The 17,160-nt window shown below is 49.0% G+C and overlaps 1 protein-coding gene across 4 annotated transcripts in view; it reads left to right on the top strand.

Annotated features, from left to right (window-relative positions):
* Positions 1-17,160, top strand: part of LOC142301974 (inositol polyphosphate-5-phosphatase A-like) — a 62,749-nt gene that overhangs the window by 31,317 nt on the left and 14,272 nt on the right. The window lies entirely within an intron of this gene.

Raw genomic sequence — 17,160 nt, 5'->3', positions numbered from 1 at the left:
GGTCCCAACGGGGACTGTGCAACGGCACTCCGCTGCCTTTTGCGGCTTAACAGTCCATTCTCACTCGTGGGGCTTTAGTGCCACCTTCACACGGTGCACCGCTCTGGACCCCAATGGTAGCTCGCTGCAGGCGAGCTTCTTCCATATTCATGCGGGCATGCACATCCGCTCTACACCCCTCTCGGGCATCGATCTCCCTGCGCAGCTGCTGTTGCCGCCGCTCCCAGCCGGGAGTACTTTCTGTTTGCTCCGGTTCAGCGTGTGCGGGGGACGGACCCAGCCAGAGTCCCTCCGTGTCGGCTACGACCGGCACCTTCAGTAATGAGGGACCCCGCTGTGACATGGCCTCCTCTGCCTCCTGGCAGCTGCATCCCCGCCGTGCCTCCGGTGCATCTTTGCTGACGGGCTCAGCCTTTGGCTTCTTCCATAGAAGCGGTTCAGGGTGGTCATGAGCTTCTGCTGCAGGTCGGTCCGCCGGGGCGGATTGGCAGGGTACCGCTACCGGTGGTGGTGGTAGCGGGCCTAGTGGCGGGGCAGCAGCAGCTAACGCGGGTAGCGGGAGAGGCAGCAGGGTGAACGGGTGTAGGCCGGGCCCCTCAGCCGCAGCGGCCGATCCCTCGGGAATACAGGGACGTGGGTCTCTTACCCATTCCTCCAAATCTTCCTCCACCTCGCATCTCCGCATAGCAGCCACCGCTTCCACCATGTCGGCCTCCCACTCCTCCAGGAGGAGCTGCATGCGGACCTGCAGACGGCTGCTTAGCTGGGCGGTCCGGACTTCCACCCACGCCGCCATGCCGGGCGCGGGGACCACGGTGTTGTTGGTCGGACTCAGCATCTTTAGCAGCGGCCTCTTCCAGGAACCAGTCAATGGCCGCAGGGTCCTGGCGTCCCTGCTTCTATAGCTGCTCTCACATGCAGCCAGCCGCCATTGCGTCCCCCTTAGCTCTTTTCGGCCCCTCCTCTCTCTGGGCGGGGTTTTGGCCTTCGCGCCTCTACTGCTCGAGAAGACGCTCGAGCGGGAACTTTTCGCGCCAAAGATGGCGGCTTCTGAAATTTTTCTGCCGGATACCTCCGGCGGTAACAAGGCGCACCTCTACCAGACGGCAGAGCGGTAAGATCCTGTTCGTGACGCCAAGTTGTCGCGGGCGGGGAGGAGGGTGTCAGCACACCGCGCTCACCCCTTCTGCTCGGGTCCGGCAGTTGCTCCTGGTGGCTCGAGCTGTGGGCCGGATCCCGGGGTGTCTCGAGCGACACTCCTCGCCTGTGAGTGAAAGGGGGTGTTTGTTGGGTGTGGGGATTGTTATAGTTCGTGACGCCACCCACGGTTGTGGTGATTGCACCACCGCTGCTCAGTATGGGGGTCCCGGGGATGGTGATGCGGAGCAGCCAGGTGTTGTGTTGCCCCTCCGTGGGTAGGGGTTGGTGATCCCGGGGCCCAGTGAAGGGATGTAAAGTGTAGGGCCCGGTGGGCGCAGGGACGCGGGGGCAGCACTGTGCCTTGCGGCACTGTGGTACTCACTCAGCCTGAGACACGGACACAGTTTGTACGGTAAACCAACGGCTGGTAGGACGGTCCCACAGACGGCTGCACCTGCACTCCCGGTAGGTGACGGTGACGTCTCTCTTCCTTGCACCTGTGTTGTCTGATGGTAGCGGTGGATTCCCTCCGGTTACCCGCTCCCCGACTGCAATCTGGGCCGGAGGAGCTCTACACTTTGCCCGCAGGCGCTGGCCCTGGGGAAACTGGTGCCCTGGCGGTGGCGGTGTCTCCCCGGTAATGGTTGGGCTGTTGCCGTCAATCGGGACTTGGTTGTTGGGGGATCTGCGTCCCCGTCACTGACGGATTCGGCAAATTGGGCGACTCCTAGCCTTGCCGGGGTCCGAGAGGCCCCTGCCCTGGTGCTGACTGTCCTTCGGAACGCTGCTCCAGACCACCGGGCACACAGCCAACGGGGTCCTTCCAGGAACTTCCAAACGGTCCCCCTCCAGACAGTCACCGCCGTCGCTGACCTTGCTGTTCTGGCCCTACACAGAGCTGGACCCTTCAGGCTTTCTTTCCTTCTGTCACTTTACTTGCTTTTCTCCTTTACGCTTCTCTACTTTCACCACTTTCACTTAGCTGTTTACTTTCTCCTCACACTTGCCCTGCCTGGGCTTCACTTCACTCCTTCCACTTCCTCCTCCCTGACAGAACTGCCTGGTACTTCCTGCCTCCAGAGTTGTGAGCTCCTCGGTGGGCGGAGCCAACCGCCTGGCCCACCCCCTGGTGTGCATCAACAGACTCCTGGAGGAAGGCAACAAGGATTTCTGGTTAGCATGGTGTGCCTACCTGGAGTGTGGGGTGTGGTGGTGTTGTGACCTGTGTCCCCTGGCTTGCCCAGGGCGACACATATGTATTATGAAGCTCCTGAGCTCCGATGCATAAATGGTGACAGCTTCTACTTACTATGTGCCGTTTACGATATTAGGCATGGAAAACTTTAGGGTGCTTTACACGCTGTGATATCGGTATCGATATATCGTCAGAGTCACGTTGTTAGTGACGCACATCCGGCGCCGTTACCGACATCGCAGCGTGTGACACCAATGAGCAACGATCAACGAGCACAAAAACGTGAAAAATCGTTGCTCGTTTACACGTCGCTCATTTCCTTAATGTCGTTGCTGCTGCAGATACGATGTTGTTCGTCGTTCCTGCGGCAGCACACATCACTGTGTGTGACACCGCAGGAGCGACGAACATCTCCTTACCTGCGTCCACCGGCAATGTGGAAGGAAGGAGGTGGGCGGGATGTTACGTCCCACTCATCTCCGCCCCTCCGCTTCTATTGGCCGCCTGCCCTGCGACATCGCTGTGACGCCGCACGAACCACCTCCTTAGAAAGGAGGCGGTTCGCCAGCCAGAGCGATGTCACAGGGCAGGTAAGTCCGTGTGACGGGGACTAACGAGGTTGTGCACCACGGGCAGCGATTTGTCCGTGTCGCACAACTGACAGGGGCGGGTATGATCGCTTGGAGATCGCAGCGTGTAAAGTACCCTTTTGGCTTCTGGTTGTCCATCTTGTCATAGGTCATATTCTGTTTTTACCTATCCTGTTGATGGGTGATAACTTTGTAAGTTGGGACCAGTCCTTTAATACAAGGGACCAGGTGGGACTGCTGCATCTCTTACCCCTCCAGCTACTCCCTTGGATCAAACTAAAAGCATAGACGTTGGAGTGTGTTGAAGTGAATGGGAGTTGAGCTGCAGTATGTGAAAATAGACAGTACATGGTGTAGGGAGCGATGCTGCTCCGAGTACATCCAAACAGCTGATTACTGAGGATGCCAGGCAGGAGAGGACATAACATTGGTGCAACTTGTGCAGCAAAATAGGGGCCCAATGGGTAAGGGGGCCATTTCCACCTCTAAAGCATGACGTATTGTGCATTATGAGTTTTTGAGCTGCAAGTATTGTTTTGTTCTCCACCAGTGGTGCCAGATATCATCCGCTCCTCCGATCTGATGATAATCCTATACTAAGGACATCCCAAAAGCTGTGTTCCTAATAAAGAAGTCCCTTAGCATTCCCACACAATTTATGACCTCCACACAGTGTACTGCCCCCACATTGTTTCCTTACATACAAAACACGATTCCCCTTCATACACATTACATTGTCTCTAGTGTCCTCCCTCATACTATGATGCCCCAACAGTGTCCCCCACACAATGACACCCCAACGGCACCCCCACACAATAATAACCCACACACAGTATTATACTGCCACAGTCCCCCCACAAAGTATAATGCCCCAACGGTGCCCCCACACAATAATAATTCACACACAGTATTATACCGTCACAGTCCCCCCACAAAGTATAATGCCCCAATGGCGCCCCCACACAATAATAACCCACACACAGTATTATACTGCCACAGTCCCCCCACAAAGTATAATGCCCCAACGGTGCCCCCACACAATAATAATTCACACACAGTATTATACCGTCACAGTCCCCCCACAAAGTATAATGCCCCAACGGTGCCCCCACACAATAATAACCCACACATAGTATTATACTGCCAGAGTCTCCCACAAAGTATAATGCCCCAACGGTGCCCCCACACAATAATAAATCAAACACAGTATTATACCGCCACAGTCCCCCACAAAATATAATGCCCCAACAGTGCCACCATACAATGACACCCCCACAGACTCTTCACAAAATATGATGCCCCAACAATGTCCCCCCATAATGTCCCACACATAGTATAGCCCCACCATTCTCCACCTAAAGCCACATCATGGCCAGTTATTTGTATTATGCCTCATAACCAGATTTGGGAAGTTGTCCACTCTTTAGGGAGGGCGGTGACATGTCCTGATTAGACTGTGTCTGCAGGATGCAGATGCAAGATGAATACGTTGGTAGAGCGGAGAAGTGTCACGCGTCATCTGTGCCATCTGAGCCTTGGCTAAGGCGCAGTGAAGTCACTGCTTTGCACCTGCTGTGTCTGGCCACATTTGGCACAGATAGGATCTGCTCTGTACATCCTAGCTATGGGGCAAAGTGGAGAAGCTCCATACTGGGGAGGGGACACTGTGAGGCATCCTACTTTGTGTGGGGGGGGGCACTGTGGGGACAACATCCTGCATGGGGGATAATATGAGGGCATACTATTATGTTGTATTGTATAGTATGTGTGGCATTATGTGGTAATCATTGTGAGGGTGCACTACGGGGGCTTAATAATGCATAAGGAACCATACAGCATACAACATGCAATCATCTCTATTATACACCCATTATATCTGAATTAGGCCTAAATCTCCATCACTGATGACCACTTCTGAACCACCTATGGATGATAAATGTGTTCCACTTTGCAAAAAGTCACTGCATATAGGAGCAGCAGTGGGAGCCAGGACATGTCTATCAGACACAGCCGGATTACCTATAGATAAGGTAGAGATGGTTTGTTACCGTGTCTGCCTTCCCGATTGCTGTTTGTATAGAATAATAAGTGCTCATGGTGCTTCTCTCTCCGGACACAACAGTCATGTGATCACTTGGTGTAGGGGGGCAGCACGAGCTGCCTGGTTCTAGGGGTCCCAATCAGTTCTGGTATTGAGACAGGAATCTGGATTTCCCCTGTAACTTGGGCTAATTTACCCCAGCCTCCGTTACAGGGGAAATTGTCTATAAAAATAAATATTTAAATCTTGACATCCCCCAAAGGTTTTTTTTATGACATTAAAGGTAATACGTCAGCAGGTTTTTCTTATGTAATCTGAAGACTGCAAGCTGTAAGGCCCCGTGCGCACACTGCATTTTTTGCTGCGGATTTACTTTGGTTTTTGCTGCAGAATTGGTGTAGTTTGTGTTCATAAACTTCATGCAGTCCTTCCCCAGCAATGTTTATGAGAAACCCAAAATGCTGTGCACACGTTGCTTCTTTTTTCCTTCCAGGTTTTGCTGCCGATTTTCAGCAGCAAAAAGAAGCAGCATGTCACTTCTTTTCCGCAGGTCCCTGCGTTTTTCCGTGTTTTGCCATTGATGATTAAAAAACGCAGGGAAAAAAACGAGGCCAAATTGCAGTAAAACCGTAAGCGGTTTTTGGATGCGTTTTTCTGCCGGAGGTGCGGTATTTTGCCAAAGGGTGCGTTTTTTTTGCTGAAGAAACAAATCTGCAGTGTGTGCACAAGGGTTAACACAAAGAATTAGCAATGCGTCTCTTATCACAAAGTGAGTTGTTGTTTACCTGTAATGTTTCTTTTAGCACCAGTAGCTTATCATTGCTGTGACTGGCTGGGGAAAGATAATTGTTCTGCATGCCTCCTGCTGTGATTAGCTGCTTCTTATTGCCTGGTGGAGGCGGGGACAGCTTTCTCAGCTCTGCTACATGGCTAAATCTAAAAACTCTGACTGTCTCAGAACGGCTGCACCCAGTAAACTAAATGATACATCACTGGATTCAGGGCCTCTTTGCCTACATCATGCTGCTCTCAGAGAGTATGAAAACAACCTAAAAATTGAGTCCAATGTATCCCGAAAAAAGATGCAAAAATTATTTGAATATCCAAATCGAGAAAATGTTTTCCCACATGTACAAAGAAAGAAATGGGGGATAAAAGCTCACCAAATCTATCATAGACAACCACTGTGATTCTATTCCATACCTAAAGTATATACTGTATATGATATAGCAGATGAATATTTTACATTGTGTGGTTTTGTGGTTCAGGCCCATTCACATAATTGGATCTGAGCTGCAATATCAGATGCCACCATGGACGGGGGGTGGCGCTGTTTTTAAAAGAAACTCAGTGTTTTTTCTCATCGTACACAATTCCTTTAACCCGTTGTCACTTGGGGTATAATATGTTAAGCCTTTTTCTCCCATTTCAGCTCCATACTTCAGCATCCACCGACATCGTAAGACGGGATTAATGAGAATTAGATAAATGAATTGACCCATTTGATTATAAATGCAAATCAATAGTTTGTTTTACTGTACGAGGCTCCATGTAATGGATCAGGAATCATTAGAATGTGTGCGGCCGGCATTGTAAAGAAGACGAGCGATCAGAGATATTAATGAGATCATTGTTTAAGTTATAAGAAAAATCAATGAGTTGCTCTGGAAAGACACAGGCCCCTCATAAATAAGCAAACGTGCGCTGAGTCGGGGGACGCCGCTCCCCTCCTGACCTCACCCACTCTCAGCACTTCTCCATCTGCCCGCATGGCCACACACCAGTCCCTATTCTGCATGTGACCGGCCTTAGTATTCAGTAATTTTTAGAATGCAGCAGAGCTGAGAGAGTGTCACGGCCAATTACATTTAGAGACTTGTGACAGGATCTGGGCCAGAGTCTATCATTGCCATTTGAGACTCCTCATATTAAATGTATTTTCCTTTCTTTTGGTGCTTCTAGGGTTAATGTCAGTTATTTTTTTCCAGCAGCTTCTGACTTCAGGCACTTCCGGTTGGTGACCCCTCCCTTCCCCTGTATATGGTCACATCTCCCAGTAGAGGGTGCTGGATATTCTGAATCCATTTTGAAGCTTGGCCTGGAGGTGGAAGGCGCTGCTGAGCCTTTTGTTGTTTCAAATGGTGTAGGCTGCAGTACTGGTGTGTGAATGCAGCTGTGAAGTTGGACCTTATCCTTTGTTGTTTTCCCTGTCTGTCGTACCTTCCCATCATGTTGTTTTAGTGCAGCTGTGGGACTAGCGATCCTCACCTGCAAGCTCACTAGCCTGGGAATCGGTCTGCCCAGGAATCTGTTCGTCCGGAAGTCTGTCTGACTAGCCCGGCAATCGGTCCGCCCAGGAGTCTGTCCGCTCGGGAGTCTGTCCGCCTGGGAGTCTGTCCGCCTGGGAGTCTGTCCGCCTGGGAGTCTGTCCGCCTTGGAGTCTGTCCGCCTTGGAGTCTGTCCGCCTGGGAGTCTGTCCGCCCGGGAGTCTGTCCGCCCGGGAGTCTGTCCGCCCGGGAGTCTGTCCGCCCCGGAGTCTGTCCGCCCCGGAGTCTGCCCGCCCCGGAGTCTGCCCGCCCCGGAGTCTGCCCGCCCCGGAGTCTGCCCGCCCCGGAGTCTGCCCGCCCCGGAGTCTGCCCGCCCCGGAGTCCGTGCCCCCCGGGTGTCCGTGCCCCCCCCCGGGTGTCCGTGCCCCCCCGGGTGTCCGTGCTCCCCGGGAGTCCGTGCCCCCCGGGAGTCCGTGCCCCCCGGAGTCCGTGCCCCCCGGGTGTCCGTGCCCCCCGGGTGTCCGTGCCCCCCCGGGTGTCCGTGCCCCCCCGGGTGTCCGTGCCCCCCGGGAGTCCGTGCTCCCGGGAGTCCGTGCCCCCGGGAGTCCGTTCCCCCGGGAGTCTGTTCCCCTCGGGAGTCTGTTCCCCTCGGGAGTCCGTCCGCCCGGGAGTCCGTCCGCCTGGGAGTCCGTGCCCCCGGGAATCCGTGCCCCCGGGAGTCCGTGCCCCCGGGAGTCCGTCCGCCTGGGAGTCTGTTTCCCCAGGAGTTCGTCCATGTGGGTGTCTGTCTGCCCGGAAATCTGTCGGCCCGTAAATCTATCTTGGGCTGATTAACAGCCATCCTGGGCCACAAGAATTCTGTGAATTGGACACCCCTGGTTTATGGTGACATTAGACATTTATCGAAACCCAACCATTTAAGCCGAACACTATAACAAGGACTTGAATTCAAATTTGGAATAAATTATGGTTATTTTATGTGCCCACATGTGGGAAAAAAAGCATTTAACCCTGCAGTGGCCTCAACACTGGATATGTGTAGGACCTTGATAGTTGCAAAATAAGAAACTTGATGGCACTTCCTAACAGACAAGTGTGAATAAGTGCAAACTGAACATGAAATCTACTCTAACAAATATACAGCTGCACTCTGATTGGTGCTAAGGTATGCAAACATTGTATATAGGAATTTGGACATGCATTACTGCTAAGGAAATAAATTAAAAAAATGATACACTTAGCACATAAAAAAGGCCAGGTTTATGTGAGCCCAGCAGCCAGCGTCAAGACGTATCTCTCTTTGCTGGGTCCTTACTTAAATGTCTCAATCCAGGCTGAACAGCCCACAGTTTTATGGGTGGTCAGGAACCTAATGGAAAATTAGTGCTCAGTCAGAAGGCATGACCCTGTAAGCTTAAATAAGAAAACTGATGGCAGTTCCTAACAGACAAGTGTGAACAGGTGCAAACTGAACATAGAATATAACATAACAAATATACAGCTGCACTCTGATTTGATTGTTGCAAGCCCAAGAATGTTGGAGTTTGCTTGATCTCCGGGACCAGGTCTGTAGGTGGTGGTGGTGGAGATGGTAGCTTGCTTTTGTCTTGTTAACAAGCGTGCCCTAATCTGGGGTAACCGAGATAAGCACTTGGGTCTGTATCAGGAACTATACTTGGTAATTTTTTATGTTTCTAGATTTGTATATTTCTGGAAAACTAGAAACATAAAACCTACACTATGGTCCTCCCGTACAGAGAAGGTGAGCTATGGCAGTTAATGACCTGTCATAGAAACTTCGTGACCCCTTTAAGTTAGTGAAGTTGTGGTATCTGAGAGCAAGAGGCAGGGGTCACATTTATCTCCCCTCCTGTCTTCCATAGTTAATAAATTTAGCTCTAGATTAAAAGTATTGATTGTGTCAGCGAGGTGATAAATACTGTGAGGGAGGGAAATAAAGAGGTGTGCGGAGTACGAGGTGCGTGTGTAAACACTGCGAGCGAGATATGGACAGATAGGGCCGTATTTATGGTGTGGATTGCTAAGAATGCGCAGTTATAAAAACAGGTGACGTCTATTGTTATACATACACTGATAATGCTGGTAATTATAGTGCGCTCCTAGAGCTGTACATGTATGTATGGTACATGGGGTATAGGTGTAAAGAGCTGCATGTCAAATACATGGACTGTATGAAGGGGGCAAGATCAGACCACGCTTCCTTGGATCCACCAAAGCAAAACATTATAGCAAGCACCCCAATTTATAGAAAACATATAGCGGGTGAAATAAGTATTGAACACGTCACCAAATATATTTCTAAAGGTGCTACTGACAATTTCTCACCAGATGTCAGTTGAAACCCATCCGATCCACACAGGCAAAGAAATCAAACCATAGATGTCCATAAAGTATGTGCGAAAAGCATTGAAGACATGAGCAAGGAAATGCAAAAAGCCATGGAAAGTCATGACACAGCTGAAATCTATCATTAATTAGAAAGCAACCCTGCCACTTAGTGAAAAATATCAGCTGGTTCAACTGATAGCCTTATAAAAAGGTGTCTCATTGCAAAGGTGCCACACAAGAAACATCTCATGATTGGTAAAACCAGTGAGTTGTCTCAAGACCTTTGCAATCCTATTGTTGCAAAACGTGCTGATGAAATTGATTACAGAAGAATTTCTAAGCTACTGTAGGTTCCAGTGAGCACGAGAGCCATAATACGGAAGTGGAAAGAACATAATTTCATGATAAACAAGGCACTACAAGATGCTCTCCGCAAGATTTCAGACAGAGGAGTGAAAAGAATTATCAGAAGAGTTGTCCAAGAGCCAAGGAACACCTGAGGAGACCTACAGAAAAACCTGGAATCAGCAGGTACAATTGTTTCATAGAAAACAATAAGTAGTGCACTCAACCTCCATGGTCTGTATGCACGCTCACTACACCAGACTGAGTAAAAATCATGTTCAAAGATGTTTAAAGTTTCCTCAACAACATTTAGACAAGCCTGTGAAATACTGGGAGAATATGGTCTGGACAAGATGAGACCAAAATTGAACTCTTTGGATTCTATAATACACACCATGTTTGGAGGCCAAAAGGTAGCGCATGTCATCGCAAAACACCATACCAACAGTGAAGTTTGGAGGTGGGAACATCATGATGTGGGGCTGTTTTTCAGCATACAGCACTGGCAAACTTCATATGATTGAAGGAAGAATGAATGGACAAATGTATCGTGACATTGTTAATAAAATTCTGCTGCCATCTACCAGGATGATGAAGATGAAACGAGGGTAGTCATTTCAGCAATACAATGATCCCAAACACAAAGCCAAGGAAACTCTTAACTGGTTTCAGAGAGAGAAAATAAAGCTGCTAGAGTGGCCGATCACGGACCTAAATCCAATAGAAGAGTTATGGAAAGAAGTAAAGCTCAGAGTTCATAGAAGGAGCCTATGGGACCTACTGGATGTGAAGAGTGTTTGTGTGGAAGAATGGGCCCAAATCACACCTGAGCTACGCATGCTACTAGTTTCTCCATACAGGAGGCGTCTTGAGAGATAATTCAATTCCCTTAGTCATCCAAAATGCATCATAATAGCAACGTTTTGGCCAACAAGCGTCCTATTTTAAACATGAACAAAATGGCAGATGAAGCAAACAAACAGAAGTACCGAGAGCCATTTTTTATCCGGAAGCCATTGGGGTACTCCGTATGATGCCTCAAGGTGTTACCATGTGTTATACAATTGTGTTAAAACATATTACAAATTTAAAAACAACACTTCCATATAATAACCTAGCGAAGTAGGGAGGGGATCAGTGATGTGCAGCGCCATGTCATCTTGATACTATATTAGTGATCATGTCCTATTGATGTAGTGTGTTGGTCCCAAAAAAAAGGTGGAACACCCCTTTCATAGAAATAAGTAGATTATATTACAGACACTGTTCAGTACGGGCTCCTTGTGTCATTTCTCATTACTACTTATAATTTACGGACATCTCTGATTTGATTTCTTTGTCTGTGTGGATTGGATGGGTTGTTACAGTCATCTGGTGAGAAATTCATGTCAATTATTTAATTAGAAAATTGGTGACGTATTAGATACTTATTTCACCCTCCACTATTAATGGCATTGTAATCTCTGACAATATCTGTGCACACACAGGACATATCCGCACCATTTGTAGACAGCTGTGTGCAAATGGAGATTCTGGTTTGGCCTTAGATCTTAAGTCATCACCTGTCACCAGGATTTTCCCTTATGAGCTGCGGCCACCACCAGTGAGACCTTATATACAGCATCCAGAATACTGTATATAAGAGCCCAGGCTGCTGTGTATAATGTAAAAACACCTTCATAATACTCACCTAGGGAGAGGTCCGGTCTGATGGGTGTCGCTGCTCTCGGTCCGGCGCCTCCTCCACCTTGTGTGATTGCCGTTCTCCTTCCCTGTTGAGTGCCAACTTGGCATTCTCCTTAAGGATCAATTTTATCCCTTAGGCCTCTAAGATGTAATAGGTTACTGGTGCATGATTGTCTAGAATTGTCGTATTTTGGACCTAGACGTAGAATTTATCACCCCCTATTCACTTCCGCGATGCAGAGTGGGTATATATATATATATATATACACACACAGTATATATACAGTGCTGGCCAAAAGTATTGACACCCCTGCAATTCTGTCAGATAATACTCAGTTTCTTCTTGAAAATGATTGCAATCACAAATTCTTTGGTATTATTATCTTCATTTAATTTGTTTTCAATGAAAAAAAAAAAATTGTCATAAAGCCAAATTGGATATAATTCCACACCAAACATAAAAAGGGGGTGGACAAAAGTATTGGCACTGTTTGAAAGATCATGCGATGCTTCTGTAATTTGTGTAATAGCACCTGTAACTTACCTGTGGCACCTAACAGGTGTTGGCAATAACTAGATCACACTTGCAGCCAGTTGACATGGATTAAAGTTGACTAAACCTCTGTCTGTGTCCTTGTGTGCACCACATTGAGCATGGAGAAAAGAAAGAAGACCAAAGAACTGTGAGGAAGCATGAGCAATCTCAAGGCTACAAGTCCATCTCCAAAGACCTGAAAGTTCCTGTGTCTACGGTGCGCAGTGTCATCAAGAGGTTTAAAGCCCATGGCACTGTGGCTAACCTCCCTAGATGTGCAAGGAAAAGAAAAATTGAGGAGAGATTTCAACACAAGATTGTGCGGATGGTGGATAAAGAACCTCGACTAACATCCAAACAAGTTCAAGCTGCCCTGCAGTCCGAGGGTACAACAGTGTCAACCCGTACTATCCGTCGGCGTCTGAATGAAAAGGTACTGTATGGTAGGATACCCAGGAAGACCCCACTTCTTACCCCAAGACATAAAAAGCCAGGCTGGAGTTTGCAAAAACTTACCTGAGAAAGCCTAAAACATTTTGGAAGAATGTTTTCTGGTCAGATGAAACAAAAGTAGAGCTTTTTGGGAAAAGCCATCAACATAGAGTTTACAGGAAAAAAGAAGAGGCATTCAAAGAAAAGAACACGGTCCCTACAGTCAAACATGGCGGAGGTTCCCTGATGTTTTGGGGTTGCTTTGCTGCATCTGGCACTGGACTGCTTGACCGTGTGCATGGCATTATGAAGTCTGAAGACTACCAACAAATTTTGCAGCATAATGTAGGGCCCACTGTGAGAAAGCTGGGTCTCTCTCAGAGGTCATGGGTCTTCCAGCAGGACAATGACCCAAAACACACTTCAAAAAGCACTAGAAAATGGTTTGAGAGAAAGCACTGGAGACTACTAAAGTGGCCAGCAATGAGTCCAGACCTGAACCCCATAGAACACCTGTGGAGAGATCTCAAAATGGCAGTTTGGAGAAGGCGCCCTCCAAATCTCAGGGACCTGGAGCAGTTTGCCAAAGAAGAATGGTCTAAAATTCCAGCAGAGCATTGTAAGAAACTCATTGATGGTTACCGGAAGCGGTTGTTCACAGTTATTTTGGCTAAAGGTTGTGCAACCAAGTATTAGGCTAAGGGTGCCAATGCTTTTGTCTGGCCCATTTTTGGAGTTCTGTGTGAAATGATCAATGATTTGATTTTTGTTTCATTCTCTTTTGTGGTTTTTCATTGCAAGCAACAATAATGAAGATAAGAATACCAAAGAATTTGTGATTGCAATAATTTTCAGGAAGAAACCGAGTATTATCTGACAGAATTGCAGGGGTGCCAATACTTTTGGCCAGCACTATATATATATATATATATATATATATATATATATATATATATATATATATATATATATATATATATATACACAGTATAGCAGGGAGCTCGCCTCTTCTGGAGCTCTTGTTTGTGCTGGGCTGGTATGTGATATAGACCAAACACCGAAAACGATATCAAGGTAATTATATTAAACCAGAAACCAAAACTCGAAATTACCTAAAAACAATTTTTATTACATATATGCCACAAACACGGTACACATATTAAAATAAATAATGAGAAGAAAGGTGAGAATTAATGCACTCTACTCCTCACCCTTCCTGTCATACAGGGGTCGGCGTCCTAAAGTTTGCTGACGCCCCCGTTCCTCGTCGACTTGAGCCCTATACAGGCCCTCCACTCGCACTAAAAGAACACCGTGTGCCCTAATTTAGAAGTGGGTAAGGTGATACACCCAAGAACAGACCCATACGGACAGTATGTGACATTCAATTTCAGTCAACAATAACTTTCTGTCAATAGATGTCATAAATTTATGGGGGAGGTTCTGACTCAGTCGACTATTAGTCAAGAGGAAAAAATAAGGATCATAAAAACTATTGTTGCATTTGTCCAGGATGTACCCTGGGTCAGCTGTCTCTTCTATAGTAGACTGCTCTCTCCGTCTCGTCGTCTGTTTCTCCTATAGTAGACTGCTCTCTCCTTCCTGTCAGCTGTCTCTTCTATAGTAGACTGCTCTCTCCTTCCTGTCAGCTGTCTCTTCTATAGTAGACTGCTCTCTCCTTCCTGTCAGCTGTCTCTTCTATAGTGGACTGCTCTTTTTCCTTTCTGTCAGCTGTCTCTTCTGCAGTAGACTGCTCTTTATGTCCCGTCAGCTGTCTCTTCTATAATAGACTGCTTTCTCCGTCCTGTCGTCATTTCTATAGTGGACCGCTCTCTCCGTCCCGTCGTCTGTGTCTTCTGCAGTAGTCTGCACTCTCTGTCCCGTCGTCTGTCTCTTCTATAGTAGACTGCTCCCACTCCGTCCCGTCGTCTGTCTCTTCTATAGTAGACTGCTCCCACTCCGTCCCGTCGTCTGTCTCTTCTGCAGTAGACTGCTCTCTCCGTCTCGTCAGCTGTCTCTTCTACAGTAGACTGCTCTCTCCGTCCTGTTGTCGGTCTCTCCTGCAGTAGACTGCTCTCTCCGTCTCGTCAGCTGTCTCTTCTACAGTAGACTGCTCTCTCCGTCTTGTCAGCTGTCTCTTCTACAGTAGACTGCTCTCTCCGTCTTGTCAGCTGTCTCTTCTACAGTAGACTGCTCTCTCCATCTCGTCGATGGTCTCTTCTATAGTAGACTGCTCTCTCTGTCCCGTCGGCTGTCTCTTCTGCAGTAGACTGCTTTCTCAGTCTCGTCGGCTGTCTCTTCTGCAGTAGACTGCTCCCTCTCTGTCTCGTTAGCGGTCTCCTCTGCAGTAGACTGCTCTCTCCGTCCCGTCGTCGGTCTCTTCTGCAGTAGACTGCTCTCTCCGTCCCGTCGTCTGTCTCTTCTGCAGTAGACGGCTCTCTCTCTGTCCCGTCGGCTGTCTCTTCTGCAGTAGACTGCTTTCTCAGTCTCGTCGGCTGTCTCTTCTGCAGTAGACTGCTCCCTCTCCGTCTCCTCGGGGGTCTCTTCTATAGTAGACTGCTTTTTCCGTCCCGTCGTCGGTCTCTTCTGCAGTAGACAGCTCCCTCTCTGTCCTGTCGGCTGTCTCTTCTATAGTAGACTGCTCTCTCCGTCCCATCGTCGGTCTCTTCTGCAGTAGACTGCTCCCTCTCTGTCCCGTCGTCTGTCTCTTCTACAGTAGACTGCTCTCTCCGTCTCGTCGATGGTCTCTTCTATAGTAGACTGCTCTCTCTGTCCCGTCGGCTGTCTCTTCTGCAGTAGACTGCTCTCTCTGTCCCGTCGGCTGTCTCTTCTACAGTAGACTGCTCTCTCTGTCCCGTCGGCTGTCTCTTCTACAGTAGACTGCTCTCTCTGTCTTGTCAGCTGTCTCTTCTACAGTAGACTGCTCTCTCCGTCTTGTCAGCTGTCTCTTCTACAGTAGACTGCTCTCTCCGTCTCGTCGATGGTCTCTTCTATAGTAGACTGCTCTCTCTGTCCCGTCGGCTGTCTCTTCTGCAGTAGACTGCTTTCTCAGTCTCATCGGCTGTCTCTTCTGCAGTAGACTGCTCCCTCTCTGTCTCGTTAGCGGTCTCTTCTGCAGTAGACTGCTCTCTCCATCCCGTCGTCGGTCTCTTCTGCAGTAGACTGCTCTCTCCGTCCCGTCGTCTGTCTCTTCTATAGGCTGCTCTCTCTCTGTCCCGTCGTCTGTCTCTTCTGCAGTAGACTGCTCTCTCTCTGTCCCGTCGGCTGTCTCTTCTGCAGTAGACTGCTTTCACTTTCTCAGTCTCGTCGGCTATCTCTTCTGCAGTAGACTGCTCCCTCTCCGTCTCCTCGGGGGTCTCTTCTATAGTAGACTGCTTTCTCCGTCCCGTTGTCAGTCTCTTCTGCAGTAGACAGCTCCCTCTCTGTCCTGTCGGCTGTCTCTTCTATAGTAGACTGCTCTCTCTGTCCCATCGTCAGTCTCTTCTGCAGTAGACTGCTCCCTCTCTGTCCCGTCGTCTGTCTCTTCTACAGTAGACTGCTCTCTCCGTCTCGTCGATGGTCTCTTCTATAATAGACTGCTCTCTCTGTCCCGTCGGCTGTCTCTTCTGCAGTAGACTGCTCTCTCTGTCCCGTCGGCTGTCTCTTCTGCAGTAGACTGCTCTCTCCGTCCCATCGTCGGTCTCTTCTGCAGTAGACAGCTCCCTCTCTGTCCCGTCGTCTGTCTCTTCTGCAGTAGACCTCTCCCTCTCTGTCTCGTCGATGGTCTCTTCTATAGTAGACTGCTCTCTCTGTCCCGTCGGCTGTCTCTTCTGCAGTAGACTGCTCTCTCTGTCCCGTCGGCTGTCTCTTCTGCAGTAGACTGCTCTCTCTGTCCCGTCGGCTGTCTCTTCTGCAGTAGACTGCTCTCTCTGTCCCGTCGGCTGTCTCTTCTGCAGTAGACTGCTCTCTCTGTCCCGTCGGCTGTCTCTTCTGCAGTAGACTGCTCTCTCTGTCCCGTCGGCTGTCTCTTCTGCAGTAGACTGCTCCCTCTCTGTCCCGTCGGCTGTCTCTTCTGCAGTAGACTGCTCTCTCCGTCCCGTCGGCTGTCTCTTCTGCAGTAGACTGCTCCCTCTCTGTCTCGTCAGCGGTCTCCTCTGCAGTAGACCTCTCCCTCTCTGTCTCGTCGGCGGTCTCTCCGCTCTCATTGAGCCGGCAGTCACCAGTCTCTCCATCACCAGTCTGCTCCTTTCTCTCCCCAGGCAGCCCTGTCTCTTTCTTCTCACTCCCGGTTATTAACGCTCTTTTGATAGGCCATTATTTGCTCCTCTATATTTTTGCGACTCTCTCGTGCGAGACTCTGATTTATGGACATGTCTGCGGATCTCGGCACCACTCTGTTAACCCCTGTGTTACCTGCGAGGGGCTCGTCCTATAAACCCCGCCATTCTAGGCAATCGCTTTCTACAGGCCCCGGAGCCATGGGATATGTCATCTATGGTCCTCCGGTGCTGCCATCGAGAAGATGAGATTTCACTGTCTGTCATTATATGTCTCAATATACAATTTTACATAGGACTGCGGGTGAACTTGACAGCATTTAA

Source organism: Anomaloglossus baeobatrachus, chromosome 4 (genome assembly GCF_048569485.1).
Source record: "Anomaloglossus baeobatrachus isolate aAnoBae1 chromosome 4, aAnoBae1.hap1, whole genome shotgun sequence".
Classification (NCBI taxonomy): Eukaryota; Metazoa; Chordata; class Amphibia; order Anura; family Aromobatidae; genus Anomaloglossus; species Anomaloglossus baeobatrachus.
This window is presented reverse-complemented; position numbering and strand designations above follow the sequence as displayed.